This window comes from Cibotium barometz, chromosome 34, assembly GCF_041138505.1.
Source record: "Cibotium barometz isolate CiBa-2024 chromosome 34, ASM4113850v1, whole genome shotgun sequence".
Lineage (NCBI taxonomy): Eukaryota > Viridiplantae > Streptophyta > Polypodiopsida > Cyatheales > Cibotiaceae > Cibotium > Cibotium barometz.
Window position 1 is genome coordinate 5,893,697 of NC_141079.1, and position 11,692 is coordinate 5,905,388.

Sequence of the window (11,692 nt, forward strand, 5' to 3'; positions counted from 1 at the left end):
GAACTATGAAGTTTTTTGGGAGTTTGAAGTTGCTATGTTGGTTGAATGAAGGAGAAAATAAGGGCAATAAGCCTCTCACCGAGCAGCAATCGGCCCTTGAGGAGAAGAAGGGCAAGTAATTAACGATGAGCGACCCAAGGACAAGGGAAAGAAGCCAAATGAACATGCACCTCCATCATTCACAACTATGACAACAACGCTCAAAAAGAGGTCACGGCCAAAGTGGGAAGGGGATGACATTGATGAGGATGCTGAGGATAGAGACTCTGAGGATGGTGAGAATGAGTCCCATGCATGGGGTGATGTAGGTGAGCCCAAATGGTGACAGCAAAGAGCAGGGATCGAAGAGTTCAAAAGAAGTCGACGTAGACTTGTTGGGATCCAGTAAGTGAACTTAACATGTTTGGGTTTTAACATAAGCTCATTATTTGAACAATAGTAATAACATGTGATTGGTCTTGTCTAAATGAAGGCTTCCATTCACAAGTCGTGGACCCTCTCCGCTTAGTTCTCAACTCCAACATTGATTACCTCTATCTCACACTTTTGGGAAAGTAAAAACATGGGTATGATCTCTAACCTGTGCCAATGACTCTCTCCATCCATCGTCGTTATATAGTTTGCAGTCTAGTTATATGCTTTGTTGTTCCAAGAATCTTGTAATATTGCAAACAAATCATGGGATCATTGATGAGGTTGGGAAGCATGGACGCATTTGATAGCCTTGGAGGCCTGCGCTTGGTGTGGGCTGATTTTCCAACAAATCTTGCACTCTCCAAATACCAAGGTTGTGGTTTCTTGATGGAATTTATTTAGGGAGGTACTTGTGGAGTTAGCTTTTGTACTTGCTGCTCTGCAGAGATCCTACATGCTGATGGCACTATGGTTTGTACTCTACATGCGGAGCACTTGGGGATTGTTGTGCGTGAGGTAGAGACTTGGAACTTTACATTATGCAAGACTTTGTTCTTGCACTTCCCGCCGCGATTCTTGTATGTCATGTCAGAAGATGGAAAAGAAGAGGTGAGTGATGGAGTGGTTTTTATAAATTAAACAACCATGATTTCCCTAACGTACTTACAAGTGTGTGCACGTAGGTCACTATTTGGTCGCCATCTTTATGCACCCCAATTAGAGTTTGTCCAGTCGCCCAAAGTATGACATGCGGGGAGGTCAGGTACCTGTAGATTGTCCAAGTTTGGAGGCGGATGACGATATCTTCCTAGAGCCTAAACTGCAAGAGGAAAAATTGTTGTACATGTTGGATGTGGGCAGGAATCCCATCCGAAATGTTGTTGAGTGTAGTGAGCCTTTGGCAAGGTAATTAGAGCACTCACTTCATTACAATTTGTTTCAAGTAATGTAATTGTTATATAATCATTGTCTTTTATATTGTTGTCCATTTATACATGCTAATGGAAGGTGGTTACTCAGGACGCTCGATTGAGGGGATGCAATCCTAGATTGTTTTGCCGATACTCGGACCCTTGCTAGAGTATGTAGGATACCACATTGGCATTGCATCTGCGTGGAGAGCGATGAGGTGTGATTTAATTTGTGTCCATGATCACTTTTGTACATTCTCAAAGATTTGGGTCAATATATTATTTCAAGGGTGATCACTTTTGTACATTCTCAAAGATTTGGGTCAATATATTATTTCAAGGGTGATCACTTTTGTACATTCTCAAAGATTTGGGTCCATGATCACTTTTGTACATTCTCAAAGATTTGGGTCAATATATTATTTCAAGGGTGATGTCAGCGAGTACGCTCGACGAGAGCAACAGAGGGACGTGGGGACATCGTCTCCACACGTTCCTCACCCATATCCTCCACACGCCCTAGTACCATGAGCCCAATAAGGTCAAGTGCCTTGTCACAGCCACCCGATGTTCCAAGGGAGCCCCCATATCGACATGTCATGCCACAGATGTCCCCCGTGGGTTCTTTTGCGATACCCTCATCATGGGCACCATGTCTAGAACTTGCAAGACCACTATTCCTACTTGCACCTACACCATTTGGTAGAGCTCTCTACATGCAGTCGCCTTCCTTCTTACATAAGTAGCCACGACGCTCTTATTGATGTATTTAATTGCTTATAATGATATAAATATATTGATTTACACATTATTGTGATGCACTTTTGCACACTCATATTGTATCTATGGCATTGTTTTTATCTTTTTCTGTAACCGTTTAGGTAATTAAATTAACAGAAATATATTGATTTACACATTATGGTAATGCACATTTGTACACTCATATTATATCTATGCCATTGTTTTATCTTTTTTTGTAACCATTTAGGTAATTAAATTGACAATAGAGAGAGATGGGGCAAGATGGATAGAGATTGAGAGGCCACGAGAGAGAGTGTGAGTGAAAGAGAGAAAGTTTGAGTGAGACCTTAAAATAGTTATTGTTATGCTTAGAATGGTTATTTCTATGCTCAAAATAGTTATTTTTATTTCTGAGACCTTATAAATAGAGTAGAGATTGCCATGTTCCACTACTCTTATTCTAGGGATACATCCCACCCCACCCACTCCTTATATCTTCATATTGTAATAGGATGGCATTAACTCTATTATCATGGCTTCATCCACCAATCCCTCTAATAATACACTACAACGTTTGCAAGCATCTTAAGTAAATCTCTTCAATCTTTCATGCACCTCAAAGAAAAAGAACCTAAATCAGAGGCCCTTATGGAAGCATGGACAACAACGTCTTAAGTGCAGGAGCTATACAAGAAGCTCACCACCAACAGAGAAAGTGGTAGACCTTGCTAACAAGAACATGCTAGAGGTGAAAGTAGCAATAGCCATTGGGATATGGAGAGATTTTGGCATCATTGAAGAGGAAAAATTGGATCTTCTTCGAGGAGAAGCTGCCACCTTTATTGAAAATTTAGGGTAGATGGAGAAGGCCAAGATGATAGTTGAGTCCAAAATGCTTTCATGTATTGTTGCTTGTGTGCAACATCTTGTAGGTGTTTGTTATAATATGCTACACTATTGTAATTTTTCTTTGAAATATAATGGAAGTTGCATCTCTCTATGGTGTCTTTGTGAGACGAAGTAGCAATGATAGTGGCCCATGGAAGTAAACAACATTGTGTACACACATGCTTTCATGTATTGTTGCGTGTGTTCAACATCTTGTAGGTGTTTGTCATAATATGCTATAGTCTTGTAAATTTGCTTTGGAATATAATGGAAGTTTTAGATCATAATACGGTGTCCTTGTAAAGGAGTTGCAATGATAGTGGCCCATGGTGTCTAGTGCTCAATATCTCGTAGGTGTGCAGAAGTCTTGGAATGTATTAGGCAATATTGAAAGTTTCAACGTTGCCCGCTATCTTTTTTGAGGAGTGAGATAGTAGATACAATAGAAAGAGAAAGAGGGTGTGCGTGAGGGAGAGAAGAGCGAGACAGTAGAGATAGAAAGAGTAGACAAAGAATAAGAGTAGAGAGAGAAACTACTCGCCTCAAAATAAAAAAGTTCTTGCTAAAAAATGCTCACAAAAAAAACACTCGTATATGTGCCGGTAACCTATAATTTCTTGTAGTGATGGTTCAATATATCTCTACAAGTGCAAAAAAGCATGGACCTTATTGCAAGCCATTACGAGACCTCAAATCCCTTAAGCATTATCTTAAAAATCAGCTTCAATAAGAGAAGCCAAATGAAGGTGAAACATTGAGGGCGTTTCTCACCAGAATAAGAAATCTCCATGACCAGATGCCTGCCATCATAAGTGTCTCCGGATCTCGCTCATCCACCACTGGCTAATGGTATTGTCATCTAAGTATGATAGTTTTGTTACATCTTTAATTGTTGGTGTCAGGTTTACTTCTCTCACATTCATTGCTTCGGGATGCTTTTAGTGGGGAAGGCATAACTTGAGCATATTAACTCCAAATTTGTTGGAGGTGGAAGAAGCTACTTTTCAAGGGCTTTCCAATGATATGTGACATATAGGGATTTTGACCTAAGATACATAAGGTTCACTACATGACACCCTTTTTTCTAGCTAAGTGATGACATGGCTTTTCTTAGAGGATTCTTTTTTAGTCTAAATTTTTCATAATATTTTCTTTGAGTGCTCTATTCCTTCCTTGCATGCTTAAAAATGTTTATTTTCACTTGTGTTGAGGTTTTGGGTGAAGTTGTAAATGGATAAGGTTATTGTGTGAGAATGAAGAAAAGTGAGATAGATGTTTGATTTTTTGTTGTTTTTGGTGGAACGATTGGTGTATTAGTACTTGGATAATCTAAAGGGAAGCATTTCAATGAACTTTTATTTAATTTTTTGAGTTTTTCAATATTATGCTTTTTCACATGAAACCTAGTATGTTGGGGTTTTTAAAAAAATATATATATATATAAAATCTTATTATTTTTATAGACATCTTTCGAGGACGGAATCTGTATATCAGGAAGGGGGCATGTTCAACAGCTACCAGAGACATCCACAACGTCGATGCCGACCACCTTACCATCTTCAACAATTTTGGCTGAAGTTGCTGGAAATGTTGGATTTCATTGAATTGTGCTTATATTGTATTATTTTGTGTGTGTGATCACCACTTGTCTATTAAAGGCGATCTTAGGTATAGAGTACTAGTTGTGGATTAAGTGTTTGCATAAGCTAAAGTGGTTGAATGAGCCCTAGGACCTAGTTTTTAAATTTGGCTACCCAACAGTGTAAACCCTAGAACCTACACATAAAAGGCAAAATGTAACTCTCACCACTCATTCTCTTATGCATAATCTAAGTGAGTGCTCTTTTCCTCTCCTCCCTTATATATCTCTTGTGTGTGTTGAGCACTTGTGTGTGCTCCATTGTGTGAGTGAGTGAGTGAGTGAGTGAGAGAGAGAGAGAGAGTGAGAGTGAGGGTCGAGTGTCTATTAGAATGCGATGGCAACAATGGTAGTAGCAAAGTGGAGCGTTTGGGTGTGGCAGTATGGAAACAACTCTATCTACGAGAATCCCATGTAACCTACGTTTATGAGGTGAGTGACACACTCCGAACGTACATTTGTGTGCTAGACTTAGACTTGATGGTTTCTTGGTTGAGCTATTGTACTCATGAGTGTAGAAGGCAAAGCCCCATGACATGTGGTTGCACCTTGCACCCATCCCATGATGGTACTAGGGCTTCCCACAAGTGGCACCGTTGCTGGAATAGCCTCGTTGCATAGCCACATTGCATTTTGAATGGTTTAATTTCATGAGATTTCTATTTTTGATTCAAGAAGAAGTAGAAAGGAAAACAAATGGTACATTTTGCTACATTATGGTTACTTTCTGTTACAATTTCTTGTAAATTTTTGTTGTAATTTTTTATTAGCCTAGGGAATTGATGTTTACCTTTTGCTTCTTTTAAATTGGGGTGTATTTTAATTTTTGCATTTCTATGATTTCTATTGCAATTTTTGTTTAGATTAGGGAATGAATGTTTTTTATTTAGGGTGTTTTTTAATTTCTGCCACAAGTCCAAGGAGACAAATTGAAAAAAGGGACAAATTTAGAAATCCTGGCAACACTTCTTTTTGGGTAATTGTGGTGAAATTAAAAATCACAATCGTAAAACCAAAAAGTAAAAAATAAAAACCAAAAAAGAAAAGTAAAAAAAGGAAAATGTAAAAGGAGAAAGGAAAAAGGAAAAGGTAGGTAGGGGGAAAAAATATGGAAAATTTTTAAAAAGTGCATGCACAAACTTGCCTATTATAGGTTTTAGCTCGTGTTACGGTCATTTTGGTGTAACATATACAAGACCCAAAAAATTTATAATTTTCATAGTTTTGAGGGACCCACACCTATAGGAAATCCTCTAGTCAGCCAAAAAAATGCGCATGCACAACCCTTCCCAACGTGTTTAAAACTGTTTGAAATCCACTTTGGACAAGTTTCTAACACCCATTTTTTTTAACCATTCAATTCCTTTGCTCCTTACCAGCCTTAAGTCATGCATTTATGGTCTGGACATGTATTAGAGGCCTATTTAGATGATAGTGCATTTATTAAGCTAGGTGTGTATTAGCCTATACTAGGTTCTGAACCTTCTGTTGGAACCTAGTTTAGCATTGTACAAGGACCTACAAGATGGGCTAGTGATACTTCGTACGACTTCGAGTCAATGGAAGGATCTCCACAGTCCCAAGAAGTGAGAGCCCTAAGCAGGCCTTACCAGCCCCTTTGAGCCAAACCTTAGTACATACCGACCACATGATGGAGGAGTTGAGATAAACTCTAGAGAGACACTTGGTGTAGTCTCATAATTTACAAGCAGGGAGTGTTCACATTGATATCCCTATCCATGCACTTTCAACAACTTTAACCATTGACCCACCCCCTACACAAGTGCTTATGCTTAACGACAAAATAGTGGAAGAAGTGTAGGAAGTGTTGAAATATACAAGTGAATAGGGTGTGTGCGGGAACAAGCCCTTGGCAGGAGGCTGTAAAAGAGAATCTGTAAATGTGAGAGAACCCGTGAAAAGGTGAGAAGAATCTACTGGGAGAGAATAAAGGGTAGCATGAGAAGATTTAGGAAGTGTGGAGATATTCTGGGAGAGGTGGAGAGGTGGAGAGAATCAAGCAAAAGAGGTGGAGTGAATCAAGGAGAAATCAGTGGGATTAGATGCTTGGATGTAAACTCTATAAATTGAGGCATTGGCCTAATGAGAATTTGCTGGTTTTTGATTATCCATGCCTACATTAAGCTATTAGTTAATTGCTAATTATGTCTTAATTATCATCTAATCACTTTGTTAATGATGTTGATTCTAGCATTTGATCCACCATAGCTCATCACATTGCTGTAATTTTAACATGGTATTAGAGCCAAGCCTAGAATCCATCAATTTGTGAGCCCATTATCTTGCTTATCACTTTGCTAATTAGGATTAGTAGCTAATTATAAAATTTCCCTCTTTTTCAATTATTCTCTGCACCCCCAGCTGGTGGAGGGGCTTGATCTCCCTCCATGCTCAACATTAGGCCCATTGCTTCTAGCCACATACAGCCACATGATCCCCACGATTCAGCCCATCAAGACAGAACGTCAAACCGCCGCGTAGAACTCCGAAAATTTGCTGATTAGTGGGCACCGTTTTCTGTAGCACAGCAAATCAAAGATCTCTACTTCATCAATTCAAATCAGCCTAATTCCACTTAGCCCCGAGGGTTTTCAAGCATGCTCTACAAACTGGTGAAGTCAGAATTCAATTTGATCTAGTCTACAGTGAGATCCAAGCTCTTCATCAAATCTACAGGTGACTTTGGTAAAACAGAGATTAAGCATTCAATGTTTGGTCAAATCTTGTGTTTCTTGGCTTAATCCTCTACTAGACTAATTGCTATTGATGGCCTTGAAAGCATTTGAGCTCATTTGAACTCTAAGGCCTCAGATCTGGGCTCCCCGCATACTCTGTTTTTTGCACACAAAACAGAGGATTAATTTGCTAATCAATGATTAATCAGTGCTAATCACTGTATATTGGTGCAATTGAGGGTTCAAATTAACCATTAGGTATGTGATACAGACCCCTATACTTTTAGATTGCAATTCGGAGTTGGTTTGATACTCCAACCATTCCGTACAAATTGGTTACCCTTGATTTAATGTAATTTCTGGTGATTTTATGCTGATAAATTTGTTTGTAATCATCTCTTAAACACCAGATTGAGTTATAAGAGGGTAGACACTGCCCTTGAATCTTGAAATTGGATCAAGAGGTAAGACCCCCTTCACATTATCATGAGTACAGCACAAGAAATAGCCAAATTTAATGGGGAGCAGTTTTACACATGGCAGACAAAAACCATGTATTTGCCCATGAGGAAAAATCTGTGGGGGCTAGTTGAGAGAAGAGATGAATACCCAGAGGTGAGAGGGAAAAATGAGTGGAAGTGCAGGAATGAAAAAGCATTGGGACTTATTGCACTCAGTTTAAATGATGCAATCATTCATCACATCATAAGGATACAATGGGCAAAAAAAGATGCATGGGATGAACTCAATAAATTATTTGGCACACAAGCAAAAAATTCAAAGATAAATCTGTTAATGCACATTGCTGTAATTTTAATAGGAAGTAGAGGCACTAAAAGAAGAGAATTTGCAATTGGCACAACAACGATTAGTAGTAGCTCAAAACAGCTCAGTATACCCAAAGCCAATTCCAATCTAGGACCACACAATTAGTGCCTGATAGCCTAGATGCATGTAATAACATTACATCTACCTTTGAGGAAAGAACTAGGTGTGTAAGTTTTGGACCAACGTCTTCTTATAGAAGACTGGGAGTATGATGCTGTGCAACAAAAACCTTTGTGGATTTAGGCACAACTTAAATCTATGATGTTAGTTGGGAAGAGATTGTTTAAGCAATCTCTGGGGGCACAACATATGAGGAATGATTGCAGGGCATCTATGATTGCATACATGATTGCAGGGCATCTATGATTGCATACATGTGATCATCGAACATGAAACAATCCAAAGAACTATGATGCAACTTGGGACATTGAAAGTAAGAGCACCCACAATGAGAGAAATAGTGACATCCCCTGTGAGCATGGTGGATCCTACATTTCTATGATCACCCGCCTATACCATGGACCCACCCACATCTTTTATCACATGTCACATAGAGACTTAAGAGCATGTTAGCACTAGCTTCACATTTTTAGATCCTAGAGCTATCCAACCCTACCCAAGACACTACTATTGCACGGTATGATCGAGTGGTAAAACTGACTCATCATTATTACCTCCGAGCCATAGGCCCACCACCATGGTAGAAGCCACCCCCACTTTCCACATAGTCCTCCCTGCACACTTGGCACATCTACTATGCCCATTCTGAGAGGATCATCAACTTCACATCCACCATTTGTCACATCTCATTCTAGTGCACCCATGACACATCCATTTCCTAGAGGGAGTGTGCTACCAACTCTTGCTGTGTGACCGATTGCACTTAATGCCCACATGAGTGCAGTACCTATTACCTATTGGGGAACCGGTAGGACACACGCCTTATGTTGCACATCCAGCTCCACCTGGATTTAGACCAATGTATCCTCATGCAGTGTTGCACATTGCACTTGTCATGCCAGCACTAGCTTCGCCCATAGACCCATTTGATTTTGCACAAGCCATGGTAGAGCGGTAGTTGAGAGCATATCGCTTGTTATGAGAGATTGGGGTCGATATAGCTATTGAAAGGCTGCCCAAATAGTGAAGTTAACTCAGAGATTCACTGGAAATGGTGATCCTAGGAGACATCTTGAGGTATTTGATCAAGTGTGTGAGGCCCTAGGAGAACAAAATGAGGTTGCTAAGACCAATGTCTTTGGTCTAATATTAGATAGTAAGGCTCGGGATTGGTACATAACTCTCAGGGTTGAGGAATGCTTGAACTTCACTACTCTTAGCAGATTGTTCTAGCAGATTGTTCTTGAAGAGCGATTTGTGTGTGAAGGAGTCTTACGGGGTGTAGCTTCATAACTACACAAAGCAAAGAGAGAAGAAGAGGAGTCAGCATGAGATTTAATTAACTGGCTTAAGCATTTGAACTCTTGTTGCCTTTTGCATGAACGCTATTCAAATAATCAACTACTTGATAGATTCATCCATGAGATTAAATGTGAAGTGATCTATAATGGCTTAGTCATTAGAGGGATCACCACATGGGATGAAGTCACAATAAATGCCATCCAGTTAGAAGATAATCTAATGGTCAAGGGATTGGATTCAAATTCCATTGCTTCCAGAGTCACTGGACATAGTATTTCTAGTGTTAAACCCATTAGTAAAGGTAACACTTTAGTGGAGATAAATTTCACAGACTTCATGAAAGCACTCAAGAGGGGATGAAGGTAAATAAAGCTCCTAAAAATGTACATGTATAGCTGAGGAGAGAGATTCAATGGTGCTCAATCTACTGATGACAAGGGCATGTGATCAGTGAGTGTCTAGTCCTAAGGGCACGCTATAATGGGAATTGTACTTTTCGTGGATGTTATGGTCATGAGGCTTCATAGTGCCGCACGTGTTTACAAACCCTTGCTAATGCTTCCACACCTTAGCAATTGGCTTTACCAGCTCCATCTCACAACACCACAAGCCATAATGCATACTGTAACCCCTCAACCCAATTTGAGCCAAATGGCATAACAATCTATTGCAAAGGGGATTTACAAAATGTAGAAAATGTTTCATTACCTCCACCAACTTTGGACATCAAGCTCCACCGTCGAGGATTACACCATTGAACCAAATAGATTTCAAGGAATATTTTGAGTATCGAGAATACGAGGTTGACTTGGAAAGTGCATCACATGTCGTTGAGGACTTTAGAGAACTTTATCCTGACTACGATGTAGCTGATGTAAGAGGAAGAGTTAAACCAATATACCAGCTAGCCATGGTAGAACAAGGTTGAGACATCAACAACTCTACTATCAAGAGAATGCCTCTTCAATGCTATCATTGTCAAGGACCACACCAAGTATCTAAGTGTCCCATCAAAAACCAACCAATCACCCAAGCTGAATCATCTAACATGCCACGTGTAACCTGTAATCGTTGTGGCATAGATCATTAGATCAAAGATTTCCTAATGAAAGTTGTAGTTGCAAATTAGTAGAATGGTCCTACCATCACACCTCTCAAAATTATTGGATTGGGTCGTTAAACTCAGAGATTAATTTAAGAAACCCTAATCCACCTGTGAATGCAATAATGAGACTCATGGCTCAAAACACACCTATCATGGTGGAAAATGAAATAGAAGATGAGGCTACTTCAGTAGCCTTGTAGTAGGATCCAAAAAGAAAAGGGGCCATAGAAGAAAGAAATCCATAAAAGGGGCCAAAATTGAGAAAATGGAATAGGTGAACTTGGGAGCACTTGACAAACCACTCTACAAGAATGATATTGATGAGGATTCTGATTCAGTTGGACACACAGGCTAGTTTTGAGCAAACCAAAGACACTTAAACAAAACCAAGGAGACCTAAAAGGAAAGGATGCAAGCTATCAAGAAACTAAATAAATAGAAACTTGGTTCATACCTTTATCCTGTAAAAGAATTGGAACAACTTCATAAGCTCAAGGATATGGTCACACATACTCATGAGGAGTTAAAACTAAGACCAAAACAAGTAGGTTGTTCATCCAAAACAACCTAAAGTCTATCACAACCCACAAACCATTGGATATACCTAATGTCATCCTTGCGGTCAATGAGAATTCACCTGTCCCCAAGTATAGATTCTGAAATCTTTAGGAGAATATTTGAGTATGAGAACCTTGAACCCATTAAAGAGGTGGAGAATCCAATCTCACTAGCACCCTCATATAGTAGAGAGGTGATGGCTACTCCATTGAACATCCCTAAGTTGATAGATTATAGCATAAATGACATCCTTCATATGAGACTACACTTGTTAACCCAATTCTAGGGTTAACAAGATCTAGCACCATTATCTTACATCAAGGAGTCATGATAATTACACCAAAGGGTCATACATTCAAGATATGAAATAATAGTGTCCAAAGTTACAACTTGGATGGGCGCCCGTAATGGTGTGATGGAGCATTTATGGCGATTCCCACCTTCAAGAGTGTGTGGTAGCAAGATAGGATGAAGTCCTAAGTGATGTACT